A 16,911-nucleotide genomic window follows, 5' to 3' on the forward strand; every position below is an offset into this window, starting at 1 on the left:
ACATAGAAGAAGCCACCTCAGAAAAGGTTGCAGAAGCACCTTATGCCATGGGTTGTATCAAGACAGTGTCCTGGGATCCAAAATTAATTTGTATTTGTGCAGTTTGTTTTCTGTGTGCTTTGCATTTTTGTGGTTTTCTACCTATTAAACTCCTTTTGTATATGAATCCTTTGCTGCCTCAGCAGGTTACAAATATATAATCTCTGTGGTGTCATGGGAGAAGAAATAAAGGCAGTAGAGCTATAGAGTGGCTGCCCAGCCCCTGCAGGTCAGGGTGGTGGTGGCTGAGGTGGGACAGGAGGATATTTGTGCCTGGTTGCCTTAGGCTCTGCGCAGATACTTGGTGACAGACAGTAAGTACACCGAGCAATTTATAGTTTGAAGGATGAGGTAAACAGTGGGAATAAGGAAGAATTTCACTGCAAGTGACACAACAGATCCAGGCAGACCTAGAAGAAAGATCCCAGGACCATAGAATCATAGAACTGTTTAGGCTGGAAAAGATCTTTAAGATCATCAAGTCCAACTGTTAACCTAACCCTGCCATCCCACCACTAAACCATGTCCCTAAGCACCTCATCTGCCCGGCTTTTAAATACCTCCAGGGATGGAGACTCGACCACTTCCCTGGGCAGCCTGTTCCAATGCTTGACAGCCCTTTCATTGAAAAAATGTTTCTTAATGTCCAACCTAAACCTTCCCTGGTGCAACTTGAGGCCATTTCCCCTCATCCTATTGCCCGTTACCGGCGAGAAGAGACCAACACCCTTGGTGAGGCAGTTGGTCAGGCAGTTGTAGGGGGCAATAAGGTCTCCCCTCAGCCTCCTTTTCTCCAGGCTAAACAACCCCAGTTCCCTCAGCTGCTCCTTATAAGACATTATGCAGCTGCTCCATCAGGCGTTATGCAGCACCCATCCTCCGTGCATCTCACTGCCTTTTTGGCATTGCACGCACAGGCGACAGCTGACATAAGAGGTTGCCCTTCTTTGCCTCTTTGATTTTCTGCTGGAGGTTACCAGTAGCAGAGGTGTGAGCGGTGGGCTATGAACCCCAGAGCAGACGTATGTCTGCTCTGGGGTTCATAGCCCACCGCTCACACCTGGGTTGGCAAGGCTGAACTGAGCGCAGCGAATTATGAAAAGGAGTCTTCACCGAGCATGTGTCCCTTCTCCTCCGCCTCCACCAGGCACCTGCAGGCCAGAGCCCCCAGATAGCCCCCAATTTCATCTTGCTCTCATTTCTTTGCCAGGTCCTGGGGGAGCCGCTGCTGCAAAGCAAGGCATCCTCCTCCCCTGCAACAGCCCAGCTCCTGCAGCCATCCCACGCCGCTGCAGCTTTCCAACTCGCATCGCTTTGATGGATCCAATCCTAGTAATAATTTACTTACCCGTGAAGCCTGATATTTCATTCGGGAAATGAAAGAGACGTTCACAGGATTATGCACTCGTACCGTCTTATATCATCAGTCTTCTTCTCTTTGAATTTTTCTGTGTAGGAACTGTATTGGGGTTTTGTAGTACTTAGACAGGGAGAACTTGAAGCTGAGCAAAGCTTTCAAATGCTTAATTTGAAAACATGAATCACACAGAAATGAACATACAATAACATGCAATTCTTCATGATTCTCATATTCCAAAATAATTAACAGGGAAGAAAACATGTTCATATTTCACTTCAAATACTTAAAAAGTTTTTTCCCGACAGACATTACAATTATATCTTTGGAGGCTTTTTTGGATACAGTAATACGACAAAGAACTATTTTTTTTTAACCAGTTGGGCTAAGGTTTAATTTGCTTAGCTCATACACAGACTCTCAGGAGAAAGAAATAAGAGTAATGGAAAAATGCAGCATATGTAAAAATATCTAGAAAGATATGGGAAGTCTTAAAAGCTGTTTTAAAAACTGTTTTCATCTAAAAAATCAAGGAACTTTAAATTAACCAGCTTTTAAAGTTCTACATGCTCTTTTAAAAAGATTTTTCCTGTGAATTATTTCCAGTGTAATGTAGACCTTTATTTTTCAAATGATATTACATCAGAAATACATTCACATCTAAATATGAGCATACAATAATTACTTCTCTATAAATGTATTTAAATAAAATAACAGTCCCCAGTTTTCTAATTTTGCTTTTCCTAAAACTTGAAGTTCAATATCCAAGCCCTGCTTGGACTGGAGCCTTTTACATCTGCAAAGAATCCATAATCAGGAAAAAGCCTCTCTCACCTGTCTGAGCATCTTTGCAGCAACCAGATATATCATGTGTGACAAATCTGTGACAGTGAGCAGGACATCTGAAGACTGGAGAATGATCCAACCGTCTGAGTCAAAGGGTTCACTTGCCCCAAGACAGATCACAAAATAAAAGTCACCCACTAAGTAACTTATGCAGTTATGGTAAAACTACCTTGCTTTTATTTCATAGCATGTCTCAGGTTTTGTTACATCTTTTTATGAATATTCTACATCTGGTTTAATATATATTTGATTCATTTTTTCTGCCTGACATCGTGATAATATTCTTACACTTTCAAAAATAGGTCAAACCAGCTTTTCTGTCTGAAATCTCAAGTGAGTATCTACAAATGGTTGCTCTGCGAGCTGGTACCTCCCCCGTTCTTTGCAGTGGGTTGTTGACCTCGGAAACTAATGGTAGATATCTCAATTTCAACGTTGTGAACAGTTCCCACACAGGTTGTTTTACCATATTCCCCAGTAGGATGTTCAAACCCACTTCTAGGCTGAGACAACTAAAGGGGGAAAAGCAGATGAAAATGCCACCGCTCTCTGGCCATGACAGCTGACAGAGGGCGAGAAGCCTCACGATCCTCTGTTCCTGCACACCTGGCTGGTGCGAGAGCTGGGGTGGGATGCTGGGTGGTACCCAATGCAGGAGGCAGGGCAGGGGTTTGCCCCCTTGGCTGGCCACCACCGTCACTTGATGGCCAACTGGCTGGCACACACCAAACCCATGCTGGGCACAGCATGAGCTGCCTTTTGCCACATTGGTGTCTGAGGAGCTGAGAACTTTGCTGGGCATGGAGGATGGGTTGTGTGACACTGAGAGAGACATGAGGAGGGATGGTCTGCCATGGGATTGTGATGGAGGGAAGGGAGGTGCAAGACCCTGCTGTTGGGGGCACATCAAGGCAGTAGGAAACAAAGCTCTGGGAAATCACACTGGCAAAACTGTTTGTGTTAGTTTATTTGAACCCTAACCAACTACTGACCTTGAAAACCAGGAACAAGACTTTTGAAGTGGTTATGGGAAAGATATGGAGGCAATAGAGGTTTCTCAAGGAGGAAGCAGGGGAGTAGACACCCAGAGCCTCTTCTTTTGACAGCTGACTTAGCCAGCCTTGGGACATGGTGAATCAAATGCTCACAATAAACACGGAACTAAAGTTTCTTCTAAACTCCAGGGCTTTAATTTTACCTGTACCAGGATGTTTAAGAAGATATCACAGCCTCTGGAAGGAGGCAATAGGAAGCTTTAAACTCGAACAATGAGCTTTTCTTTGTCTGGCAGAGGAAAGAGCAACTTAATTACCCTGTTTTGCTTTGCTTAGCCACAGGGGTGGAGGCCTAATGGAGGAACCATCACTGATCTGATTCACTCTGTTTCGAGAAACAACTTATTATTTATGTGCTGATATCAGTTTTGCCATTAGCTCTAGGGAGAGGAATGAACACTTTCTCTGATCCATCCATCATCTGAAAGTACTGCCTTAAAATGCACAATTCCTCCATTCTTAACTGGAGATGTTTTTACTTGCAGGGTTACAAGCATTTTTGCTGCCCTGCAGCCCCTTGCCTGTGGCCACTCTCTGATGCTGAACTTTACTGGACCTGAACGTTTGTATTTTTAACGGACAAAGATCTGCTGATTATATCACTAAGCTTTCATGTACCTTCCACCCCATTTTCTTCCCAGTCAAGAGACTGTAGTCCTAAGCAATTATTTTAAAAATACAAAAATAGTGATTTTCAGGTAACTGTTTTTGTAACTAATTTGTCAGAATGAGCTTTTTAAAGCTTGGGGTGGTTTTGTGGTTTTGTTTTTGCAATTTTTTTTAGGTATAATTGTCTGTGGTCATTCAGCCCACCATTTTATGCAGCAAATGTAAGCTGGATTCTTCTTGTTGCTGCACACCCAAAATAAAGTGGATGGCCCCCACAGATGTTCAGCCTTTTAAAGGGAAATTGTACAATTTTTATCAATGAACTAACTAGCCGAAAAACTAACTTTTTTTTTTTTTTTTAGTTTGAGAGATCTCGGTCCATTATCATGGTTTTTTACCTATTCATGAATAATCTTTGTCTTCAAAAGTTTGTCTAATTCTACTAGGGACATTTTCTTACCAAAGGAAAAAGAAAACAGAAGTCCTTTAAGCATGCCAAAGGGCCATTTCCTTTATCTCAGTATATCTTCAGACAGGGGAGTTGAGTCATTTACAGAAGGAATTCTGATGTCAGTATTATAAAAATATACATTTTTCTGCTGAGGAAAGTTCATAAACTTGGAACTTTTTAAAGCTTTGCTAACATCAGACTAAAAACCAGCAAAGTCCTGGCCTGAGGTGCTTGTTTATTATTCTTCACTTTTGACATTTTGTGATCCCACACATTCTAGATGAGTATTTTATCAGTGCTAATTCTAACCAGATAATCAAGCAAAGTGTGAGTAGAAACATTGCCACTGTAGGACTCCATCCCCCCAGGGACCTCATTCACATTTTCCTTTCTCTGAACCGTCCTTCTGGCTCCCATCTCTGTCCTCCACATCCTGTTACCACTGTAGACACATAACAAAGTTGGTGGATAATCTTTTACGAGAACAACTTTGGTATTTGAAAGAAGATAAGCTTTCAGGCACACAAGTCCTTCTTTGGATATAAACCAGAAGCAGCAAGCTTCAGAGCTAAATCCTAGCTACTCTGTATGTAATTAGATATGTAAATCATCTAAGACAACTGAGAGTGGCTGGGCAGTTTGAACCTCAGGAATAGCATGTGGGATGCTAGGTAAGAAGGTGATTATCACTTAATGAAAGAAAGAAAAAAAAGAGCAGGTAATGTATTGCCTAAGGAGGAGGGAAAGGTTAATGCGGGGAGGGAGGAGAGGTACCACAGCCTGCTGTTAAAAACATCTCTTTGCAGACTTACAGTTTTATGGATTTTGGTTCCTAGCATCATCTTTGAAAGTGTTTCGTATACTTAGTAAGGAAAGCAACAGAAGAGGAAGGAGTGAAACAGAATAAGAGAGAACTGCTCTGCACCCACATCGCTGGGCTCAAAAAGTGGATGCAGTGCCTAAAATGTAGAGACAAAACAGTACTGGAAAAGAAAAAGAGAAGTTTGGCTGTGGAATGAGCCATTGTTTGAGATGGAACCAGTTCCACAGCTGGTCAGCTTCAGGACGAGGTGCAATACGGTGGTTTTCACAGTTACAAAAACATCTTGCAGAGTTCTGGTATGCATGTACCTAAAGGAGAAATGCCTAGAACAGCTAAGTAGGCAGGAGAGAGAAATTTTTTATAGGATAACAGATATAATAAAGACTATGAAGATGTAATTTACCAAGAAATAATTATTGTAGAGGTGCTCTAAGTGAGATAAACAGCTTGTTCATTGTAGCACACTGTGCATTGTATATCATAATAACTGTACCTTACTGATATGCCAATGCTTCCAAAAAAGTTTTACCCTGTTGTTTCTCCTTTTTAGTTTGTAATCTCCTGAAGCAGGGACAAGATCATCCTTTGCTGATAGAGATCCAAGCATGTGATCCTTGAAATGATTTTGCTAGTTACAATGCCATAGAAAGTCCTGTCACAATAATGTCTATTCTATCAATTATCTTCTGACTGTAAATAAAAGCCTTTTAAAAGCCTTATGAGTCCACACTTTGGCACAACCCTATTTATAACCCACTCCTCTATATGGAGACTATCTGATTATGCTTTATATTTTGACATTTAAAAAAGCAGAGGCTCTGAGCCACTCCTTGCCTGTGAGAATAGTGCACTGAAACGGTTATCAGAAGAGAAGGCTTTTATTGAAAAAGGTAGAAACGGAAAAGCCCTGTTTCTTGTGTCTTTCCAGCAGTTTTCTCCAACAGTGTCAGTCCTACACAGAGCCTTCTATTGGTGTTTGGACTGATCCCATCCAGTCTTTTATTCACAGGGTATTTGGCAGGAGCTATAGCTCTTGAGCCAGCCCCAGCTGGCATCCCTTGGCACTCCCCTGTCAGCCGTGGTAGGTAGGTGTATATGCCACCCTTGGCTGGCATCATTCCCAGAAATACCCTATGAGTACAAGTGACACTGAAGAGACCAAATATTTGTGTGGCATGCTTTTTCCCAAATTGTTTCACTCTTAAACTGTATTTGCTAGAGCCTTCCAAAGCTGTTGTGGAGCTTAAAGTTATTTCTCTGTCACAGAAAACTTTCTACTGGTCGTAAACCACTTCTGAGTTTTACTAGGGTCATCAGTCACTCTCTGGAAGAACACAATTCAATAAAGTGGACCAGAAACCAAAAATAATTTCTGGCAGAAGACACCAGCATGAAGGATGATTTACCCACAGGAGGATTAAAGTAAGTTACAAGGCAACCTGGAAAGCTGAGAGCAGTGGGGAGCTCAGGAAAGTAAATATGATTTTATATAGTAGGAACCTGAGATGTGAAGGGAAATTAAGATCAAGGTTAGAAAGTGAGGACTGAGCATAACCAAACAACTATATCCACCTCATTAAAGCAAGTTTATTTTCAGCTCATTACCTTGATATTACTTTCTTATGTATTCATGCTATATATTTAGTCTTTGTTGAAGAAAGTTGAATAAAACTGTCCATCAAAGAACGTTTATTTTATCCATCCTTTGAGATGCGCTGGCTATATATGAACTCAGGCAGTGGGGGATCTTTCCCACAGTACCATAAAATGGAGAATTTTGTAGCCAGCAGTAACAGCAGATCCACACCTGAGGTTGTCTCCTCTGGACCTATCTGCTGTGGCTGCCACAGGGGCAGATCAGGGCATCCTGGAAGCTCCTCCAGGTACAGAAGCACAAAATTCATCATGATTTGAAAGAAAGGGGTAGGAGTGTGGGCTGTGACTGTGTGCATCAAGACCACATCAAGGAGAGCGGTTGTGGGTAAGAAAGTCTATCTTGTCTTCATGTGATGATCTACAGGTACATCCACACTGTGGGTCACTGTCAATCTTACCTACTTTCCCAGAAAACTGCTATCAAAAAAACTTTGTTCTTTGAAGACTAAAGGAAAGAACATGATTCACACATTGAAAAGCCTTGGTTATGAAAAGTGTAAGAAGTGAGCTCAAATCTCACTGGGGAGTCAGCTTCCACAGGGAAGCACTGAAAACTCTTCAGCCTGAGTCACAATACAGTAAGACGAGAGAACACTGAAAACCCCTCATGTTACGGATGCAAAGCAGATCCATGTTTCCTTCAGTTGTGGGAGGAAGGTCTGCACCTTTTACTAGGTAATGATGATGCTCTAAAAGAGGATTTCAATCTAGATTTACACCTGCCCGAAAATCTGGTCTATTTGGCCAAATATTTTTAATGGAACTCCTCCTGCAATTACTGAGAATGCCATTACCAAGGATAAGCAAGCTTGCTTTAGCCTAAGAGTGAGCCCTGGATGGGCCATTGCTCTACCACTTTTATGAGATCCGGGTCAATGGAGGGGAATTGGATGTTCTCCAACAGCTCTTGCAAATTTGGCTATTAGTGCATGGGTATAGAAATATCAATCATAGGATTATACCTATACACAAGCACTTGAAAAAAAACAGTCAGGATGTTTCTTTGTTCTTATGTATATTTTATAATAATACATTCCCTTCTGGGTTGCCTCATTTATATAGGTGTGTCTGCCCGCAGTACAGTGTGTTGCTGGATGAAGGCTACAAAACATGCAGGCATCGACAGTATATTGCTTTCTGGCAGCAAGGGTTTGTTGTATTCTGTTTCATTTTCAGCCCAGTATATTGTGTATGGCATGGGCTGGGCCCTGAGGCTTTTCCTTTAAATGAATGTTTTAAATGAGACAGAAGCATTCCAGGAAAGAGAAATTACCTGAAAATGACACAATTCTGGCATATATTTCTGGTTTATAGTTTTGACATCTGAATTAAATTAAATTGGTATCTCTATTCCTATTTCAGAAGAAAAAGCTTCCAGGCTTCAGTTGCTGGAATGAGGGACCAAAGGAAAAAGAGATGCAAAAGGAACCAGGGAGGGCTTCCATTTGCAGATAACTAACAAGTTATAAATACCAAAATGAAACCAAAGTTCAGTAATTATGCTAGAATAATCACCAGGACTTATCAACAAAAACAGAGCCTAGAAGACTGATCTAAATATTTGACATGAGGCAAAATTCAGTTCAAAATCTGGAATTGCATTTGCATTGCTTTTGCATTTCAGAAGCTGTGTGCAGAGAAATTTGAATTGAAAGTAACTGATTCGTCAAACCCACAAACTGACTGAAGGTAAGGTGGAAAGTAATTGTTCAATAATCATTACTCCCCAGTTTTGCTTGTTACTCCTTCCTTTAACCAAGGAGAAAAAGCCAATTCAGTGAAACTGTAGAAACTTTATCTTTTTTGCGTGCATTATTCCTCGGGAGGACTCACGACGCAACTAGTAAATTTTCCATTGCCAAGCTTTCTCACGGGCTATATCCTTCAACATTAAAATATCATGGTTGAAGATTAATATGCAACAACAAACATGACAGGCAAGGCTTTAATTACAGTGTGCATGGGGCTTTAGCGCCTTCTTTATCAGCTCTGATTATGGGTCCGACAGAGATTGTCATCTGCTGATTTAGAAACACACAAATGACAGTGAACACCAAAAGAAAACAATTTCTTTTGTCAAACCAAAGAATAATTTAATTTTACCAGAATAAAGGAAGCATATAAAGAAGAAGGATCTACAGCCATGCTGGCCTTATCCAGAGCAAAACCGAAGATAACCCAGTTTCAGGTTACTGAAATTTTGATGAAAACAAACAACTTTGTGATTTTAGATTTCCATACCACTTGAATATGCAGGAGGCTTGTGTCAGGCCTCTGTTCCACTCTCACCCTTTGCTTTTACGGCGCGTCTTTTTATAGCATGATTTCTTACATGGTTGGAGCAACCAAATGTAGCTGATAAACCAGATAAACTTTCCCTCTGACTTTTAGCCTGGCTAACAGCGGGTGTTGGAGCTACTGATCAACAGCAAAAGGTGCTTACTTTAAATAATGGACTTTGGGGTGAAATGGTGTTTGCTCTGCTTGTCACAATTTTCGTTCCCACTTAATATCTCTTCGAGAAATTAAAAGTGACACGATACAAGGTAGTGCCCTCTGTCCAACCCTGCTGGAAGAGGATGTTGAGTCTACTCATTCTTATACGCAAAATAATTTGGCTCTGCAAAAATAATCAAGCCAAGTTCCAGCTTTATAACACGACACTACAATATAAATACACTTTTTAATCCTACTTTGGTAAGAGCTTGCTAGCGGATGGCCTGGGACAGGTCCATAGCTAACCTGAATGGATGGAAATGGGTGAAGACCTCAGGGGGACTCAGAGGTCCTATCACAGCAGATGTTCACACATTTTTCACTTTCCACTCGGAAACAGCCTCATTTTGCTATTTCTGGCAAGTTTGAGTGAGGTCCTTCTCAGCACAGAGAGGGGAGAGGGGAATGAGGGGTCGGAGGCCAACGGTGGCCCAGCGGGCAGCTGGGGAGGGTGGGGGGTGTTGGGGTGGATTAATCCATTTAGGACAGGATTCCTGAAGGGAAATACTGTGGGAAAATACATTTTTCTACAATCCGTACAACCACATTTTCTCCTTGTGCACTTTGTGGTGCTGCTACATATATTTCAGACTGCTAGGCTGAAATTTTGTGAATGTGGAAGGGTTATGTTTGGTACAGTAAGAAAGTAATGCAAATAAATTGCTTCTGCCCTTAACTCAGCCTGAAGCACAATCTTCTTGTTTGCAGCCAGGTTACAGCAGTTCTTCTTTATCAGCTTGTAAACACAGACATGTTTATTGAATTTACATTTCTGCTTGCAGATTGCTAGCCCTGCTTTTTATCAAGGCTGCCGATAGCTGCATTTTCACCTGAAAGTGATTTATACATATGCGTTTTTTTCTTTTTCCTTCTCTCAGTTCTTCAAAAATTTTCTCTTGTGAAGAAAGGTAACATTTTTCTCTCCACAAGGAACTGTATTACTTTCAAAGATATTTTAGTCCTGATCACGAGAAATATGCAGAAAAGTCAATCACTTTAAAATGCTACTACACTATCAAGGTTCCTTGTTCTGCATATTCTGGATACTGAGGAATTAAAACTAAATGAGCAGGCTGCCGAAGGAGGAGGCGTCGCTGATGCTGAGGGCTCGCTTGGGAAAGATCACAGAATCACAGAATCGTAAGGGTTGGAAGGGACCTCAGGAGATCATCTAGTCCAACCCCCCTGCTAAAGCAGGCTCACCTAGAGCATGCTACACAGGACTTCATCCAGGCGGGCTTTGAATATCTCCAGAGAAGGAGACTCCACAACCTCCCTGGGCAGCCTGTTCCAGTGCTCTGCCACCCTCAGAGTGAAGAAGTTCTTCCTCATATTCAACTGAAACCTCTCGTGTTTCAGTTTGCATCCATTGCCCCTAGTCCTGTCGCTGGACACCACTGCAAACAGACTGCTTCCGTCCTCTTGACTTCCGCCCTTAAGATATTTGTATGCGTTGATGAGATCCCCTCTCAGCCTTCTCTTCTTCAGGCTGAACAAGCCCAACTCTCTCAGCCTTTCCTCGTAGGGGAGATGCTCCAGTCCCTTTATCATTCTAGTTGCTCTCCTCTGGACTCTTTCTAGGAGTTCTTCGTCTTTCTTGAACTGGGGAGCCCAGAACTGGACACAGTTGGAGCGGCACAGGACAGGAGAGCAGGGCCAGGACCCCAGCCCAGAAATCACCTCACTCTGGTTAACTCATTCCCACCCAGCCTTTCGGAGTTTGCTTTTCAGAGATGCTAGCTGCAACTCCAGGTGAATTTAATCGAGATGGCAGTTGTTCGCTACTGCTTGTGAGTCTCCCCGCAATTTCAGGAAGGATTTTTGCAGGCCACTTTAACATAAGTAAAATGTGTGGGATAAGATTTTGGTGCGTCCATTAGAAAATATGAAAAGCACTACAAAGCCCAGATTGATTTTACACAGTGTAAGCATACATTTCTGTGACTGTTCTTCACATTTTATTGTGGTAATACTTCACATAAGTTAGATTTTATTTTCTTATTTCATATGATTAATATTTTAACAAAAAAAATGTATTTTTTTTTTCATATTGAATGTCATACAAAATTTTAGCATTATGAAGCAGATGAATTACCATGAGCTCTATTTGCAGATGCATGATCTTGGCTATCACGGTGAGATGTGAAAAGCTCAAGGTGAAATGGTGAGGCAATACTGAAGGAGAAAACATGCCCTACACATCCCAGTTCCTGTTCCAGCACCTCTCTGCTGGTCCATCATCCAAATTAGTGTGGGCATAGAGGGAAGCCTTAGGAAAGGTGCCAAAAAACAGTGTACCTAGACAAATGATAGAAAGCAGAGGAGAAAAGGAGCGTGCCACGTCTTTGAATCCCTCCCCCTGCCCAAAGGCAGGTTTATTTATCTCTACCTCTGCTACTCCTGCTAGTTATTTGTCCAACCTCTTCTTGAAAAATCAACACAGGCGATTCCCTTCCCTCCTTATGCAATCTTTTCTGGGAACTGGACTGCATATCCCGGGTCCCGGATTTGCCTTTCATTACAACACTTCTGGGGAAGTGCCATTCACACGCTGGCTTGTTGTGGCTAGTCGTCATAAAACTCCACGAGATAAGACTCTGCATGGGCTGCTGCCTTTTGGGGTGCTGTGGGTAAGCTCAGGACCCGTCAGAGGCTGGAGCAGTGGGGGAGTTCTGCATCAGTTGGTGAAGGCTAGATGTATACTGTGTGTACGCACGTGGCAGTTTGCAGATGTACATAACATGAACTCTGGCAACCATAGCCCTTTGGTAAAAGCTGTAAGGTGCCTGACCCAGCTGGAAAGCGGGGCTAATGTTGCTGTGCGTATGCACAAGTCAGCGAAGTGGTAACATAGCGGAGAAGTTTCAGAGGAGGGTCTTTCTGAGAGAAGGAGAGCCACATAGGCTTTGGCAGCAGGAGGACGGCAGCATTAGGAGTGAGCAGAGAATAGGAGGGAAACAAAATATTGGAAAGGATGTCCATTTTTAAGATGGTACAATACAAAAGTGGTAGGGCTTTTTGATAAAACCTGAGGGATGGATTTTCAACCTTGCAGCCCTCAAGGCAGATAATAAAATATTAATAAATCACATTTCTTTTCCTTTTTTTCATTGACCCTTTGTGGGTGCTTTTTTTATACCACTACCTGTCTACCTAGTACTTACTCTGTCTAAATATCAGTACATGAGTTACTATCTATAAATCAAGACCAACATGTATCTCTGAGCACATTAGCCCTTCCTAATGGCTACATCCATTGTAATTAATATTGTATTTTAATAATTGACATTTCATGTGCTATATTTTGCCCTTCTTTGCACTGGGATCCTAGCCAAATGCATCTGAAGCACTTCTTGTAAGTGGAAGGTAATGATAAGTGAAATGACAATACAATATTTTTCCTTTTGCAGGTGGACGGAATTTACATGCTAAATTCAAGCAAAATTTCAGCTCAGCCACTGGATCCTTGTCAAAATACTAAGGAATTGAAGTTTTGAGATACATTCTCCAAATTCACTGGAAAGGAAGTAATGAAACATTCATGTAAGTAAATTATAGCTCCACACCCTATTAGTCATAGAACTTGAAAGTCATTTGAAATCTTGAGTACACATGAATTATTGAACAATGGGTGAAAATGAAAGAAAATGGGGAGTATAGCTTGCACTTCCACCGTTTGTGTAAATTGCTACTGTGATCCTTCTGTTCAGTAATTTCAGGGCAGTGTTGAAAGAGCAGTAGAAACCTGTAATATTTAAAGATGGTAGGTTCCTTATTACATAGCAAAGCCAGAAGGCAGAAAGAGATCAAAGATGAGAAAAGACTTAAAGGAAATGTGGGGGGTTCCGGTAAGTCACACCCAAGCTCGTGGCTGGGTTGGGTTCTACACATTTTCAACTGGTTGCCCTCCTCCCATTTGGTTGGTGGAGAAGGCCACCGTGTTTTGTTAAAGACAACTGCAACAAACTATAAACGAAAATATGCTTTATCCCTGGCAGTGGATGTGAGCTCTGTCCAAGATCTATGGGATGAAAGAGGTGAAGTGAAGCTACAGAAACATCTCAAACACTTTGAATAAGTGTTGTAAGACGAAAGGGAGTCTAAAGTGTATTTAATCACCCAGCAAAATTACCTGTGATCCAGGAAAAAGGAATAACAAAATATCCATTAAATGTATTGAAGATCACAGTGAATTTCAAAGGTACCTGTAGAACTTGTATAATACAGGGCTGGGCACTGCAGAATAGCTGTATAAAGCTACAGATTCAGCTTTGAAAATTGATCCCTGAGTAATCTTGAATTTTAGAAAAGCTCTTTTTTCCTCGTGTTTAGTTTTTTTGCTACTCCAAATACAATTTTTATATGGCTATTTACCTAAACAATTTTAGGACCCTTCTTTACATTTTTCTGCTTGTCCTGGTGTGAAGCTCTGAGTAGCACTTCTTTTCTCTCTTTAATATCCAAGTCTCATTCAATTTTCTGAACTCCTCAGTGCCAGTGACCTCACTCATTAGCTCTTCCCGTATGCTACAGATTCCCCTTCTGAAACTGGAAAATCTTTAATATGGGCTCTTTTTGTTGATCCTTCCAGTTAATTTAACCCCATGCAAAACAAGACTACCTTCTGGGGCCAGCACTTTTACAATAGCCTCATGTTCTAACAAGACCAGGTACAAATACCTTCCTTGTTCAGGAATTTTTGTCTCTCAGTTGCAAAGTGATGAGGAAATTTTTTGGCTATCAAACCAGATATCTGATTTTCATTTCTAATTGATAGCTGGGAACTGAAAACCTTCCGTAATGATATAATCTTTTATAGTATTCATCTTCTTGTATTGTTAATATCTTTTCTAGTAATCTTGAGGAATCTTTTTCTATACCATCACCAGTACTGAAGAGATTACAGGAGTCTGCTATTTATTTCTCTTTTCTCACTAGCATAAATGCTTCAATACCAGAGATCAAATCTTGATTGCTATTCGGCTGTGTTTCGGTTTTCCCTGCAGTATTTATTTTCACATTCTGCACAGTACTTCCAATTCCCAGACTTTCTTGTCCAGACTCCTTGAACTCCTTGCACATCAATTTCTCAGTTGTTTCTCACTGGTATCTTCTAGTCTCCTACATGGAAACTCATTAACCGTACCTTCTATCTGATGACTTTTACAAGAATCATTCTTTCTCCCAGTTCTGCTTCTGCCGTTTCATTACCCATTACTATGTCCTTACTTTCCTTCCTTCCTTTTTTTCTTCTTTCTGATCAATAACAAGGGTCTCTAAGGGCCTCTACCAATCTTCTCCCATTAGTTCATAAATTAAAATTCATAGTCACACACAGACTTCGATAGAGTTCAAGAGGGGCTTGCACTTTCTCTACAAGTGCTTTCTGATGCTTTCTAATGAAAAAAATTTCTTCTACCATCAATCCTTGTGCTAGCTTTTAATATTTATTGTTTTGACATGTCACTTCATTAAAGCCAGCCAAGGTACAAATGTCTGTTAATAAATGTGTTTTCTAACTCTGTCTAGACTAGAAATGTTGCTTCACTATTGTCTCTGAGAGGATATGATCCTTCAGTTCAAAAAAAGATTACACTGGAAAAAAGCACAGTTGGAAAAGGCAGGCAAGTTGTGTACTTGTAGTTTGTTTTAGAGTGAGCTGTAGAAGTTAACTATAAAACCAGTTTTGGCAAGTACAAGCTGTACTTTCACAATGGCCACCCTGGCACAGCCTACGTAGTACTGGAAGGGCCAAGTGACAAGCTCACTCCGCAGTCGTGAAATGAGATATTGGTCACTGACTGCGAGTACGCACATGAAGCTCAGCATGCTATTTGTTAATTGTCACGGGAGACTTGCATGAGAAGGTTCCAATCAGCAGTCTGGAGCCAGGCCATGCAGCTTAATTTGCCAGTCTAAATCAACAGTTCACGAACAGGTTAGTTTGTGTAAGTTATCTGGCACCTAGACAAGTCAGACTGAGAGGAAACAGGAGTCCTTTGTGAATGTCTCACAAATAAGAAAAGAAACTAATTTAACCAAGTGCTATAGAAAATAGATAGCATGATCAGTTCCAATGTAAGCCAGTGTTATTGAACTGGCTATAAGATTATGAATCCAGATTTACATAGTGACAACTTGCTAGCCAGCTTTTGCAAAATCCTTGTGGCATGTAAATAGTTGATTCATTCCTTTATGTATCAAGGCCCTCGCAGTGATACAACAGCTTGTGAAAAGGGGGATTGGGCAGTTTGGGTGCTTGCTGCTTGGTAAAGTGTTTATAGGATACCTATGGTTATTCCAGGTGAGGTGGACTGCATATTGCCATACATACTATGGTTAACATAGGCCAGGACAGGCAACTCCTTGAAGAAAGGTAGAGGTTTAGGAATCCAGGGGAAAAGGCAAAATCCTACTTCTCCTTTTACCTGTGTGAACATAACGCATCTCTCCCTCCTGTTTTGTAGCATGCAATTTCTATGCATCCAGTTCCAATTGGATAAACAAACAAACATAAAAGCCTTTGAGTAAGAATATAATCTAAAAAACAAAAATGGGACAGAGGTTTTACCCTCCAACTCACCCAGTTGCTATTGAGCAATACCCAGAAAGGTCTCTTCATCTCAATTTGTACCCCTGGATAAGCCACAGAATAACCAGTATCTGGCTTCTACCCATTTAGGCTTTTAACCCCACTGTGCAAACCCAGGGAAAAAGCAGCAATGACCTAAGGAGGTAAATTAAAGACTGGAAACAGGAACAATTCTGGTCTCTGTCTCCGCTCCTTCTTTTCCCTTCCCAAATAAGGAAACCTAATACCAGAATTTTTAATGGGGATGAAGCAGTAGCGAGGGGTTAAACCAGGACATGACTTTTAGCTGTGACAGAAAAGGGACATATCTTGCTGTTTCCCATTCACCAAATCTTTTAGGACCTGCAAAGAGGCCCATGGGAATTCAGTTTACATGGCGAGTGACCAGCCACCACGTGAATTTTCTGTTGTCACTTTATTTAACCCTGCAAAGGAGTTGCCAGTTCCATTTGAGGCTCCATCAATGTTGCCACTTTGGGTAGGCTGAGTTTATCTCAGCAGATAGTCCTCAGAGCCTGATAAATGTAAGTGCTCATGCTAGTGTTGGAGAAGTAAAGTTACACCAACAGTGCCAAGCTAAAATAAGATACAGATAAGTGGAGCCATTAAAAACATGGGCTAATACCGCTGGCAATATTCTGTTTCCTCTTTCAGCATTGCCTTTATTTAAATGACAGCACCATTTACTGGAAGTAGCAGATGGAGATTTTCTTTATTATTTACTTTTTTGTATTATTCATTCTTTACGATCAGCATTTCACAAACTGTGAAAATGGTAGCAAAGGCCTATTTTATTCCTTAGTTTTAATTTTCTGACACTGGACATGTCAGCACCTGTGTGAGAAGCACTGGTCACATCCCACAGCGAGGGAAGGGAGCACCATGCAATCCCTGAGGGCTCTCCAGGTTGCTACCTGCTTTCTTATAGTGAATATGGGACACTGTTGGTGGTGTGGACCAGGGGAAGGCATTCAACCACGGTACATG

Source organism: Egretta garzetta, unplaced genomic scaffold (assembly GCF_000687185.1).
Source record: "Egretta garzetta isolate BGI_Z169 unplaced genomic scaffold, ASM68718v1 scaffold62, whole genome shotgun sequence".
NCBI classification, from domain to species: domain Eukaryota; kingdom Metazoa; phylum Chordata; class Aves; order Pelecaniformes; family Ardeidae; genus Egretta; species Egretta garzetta.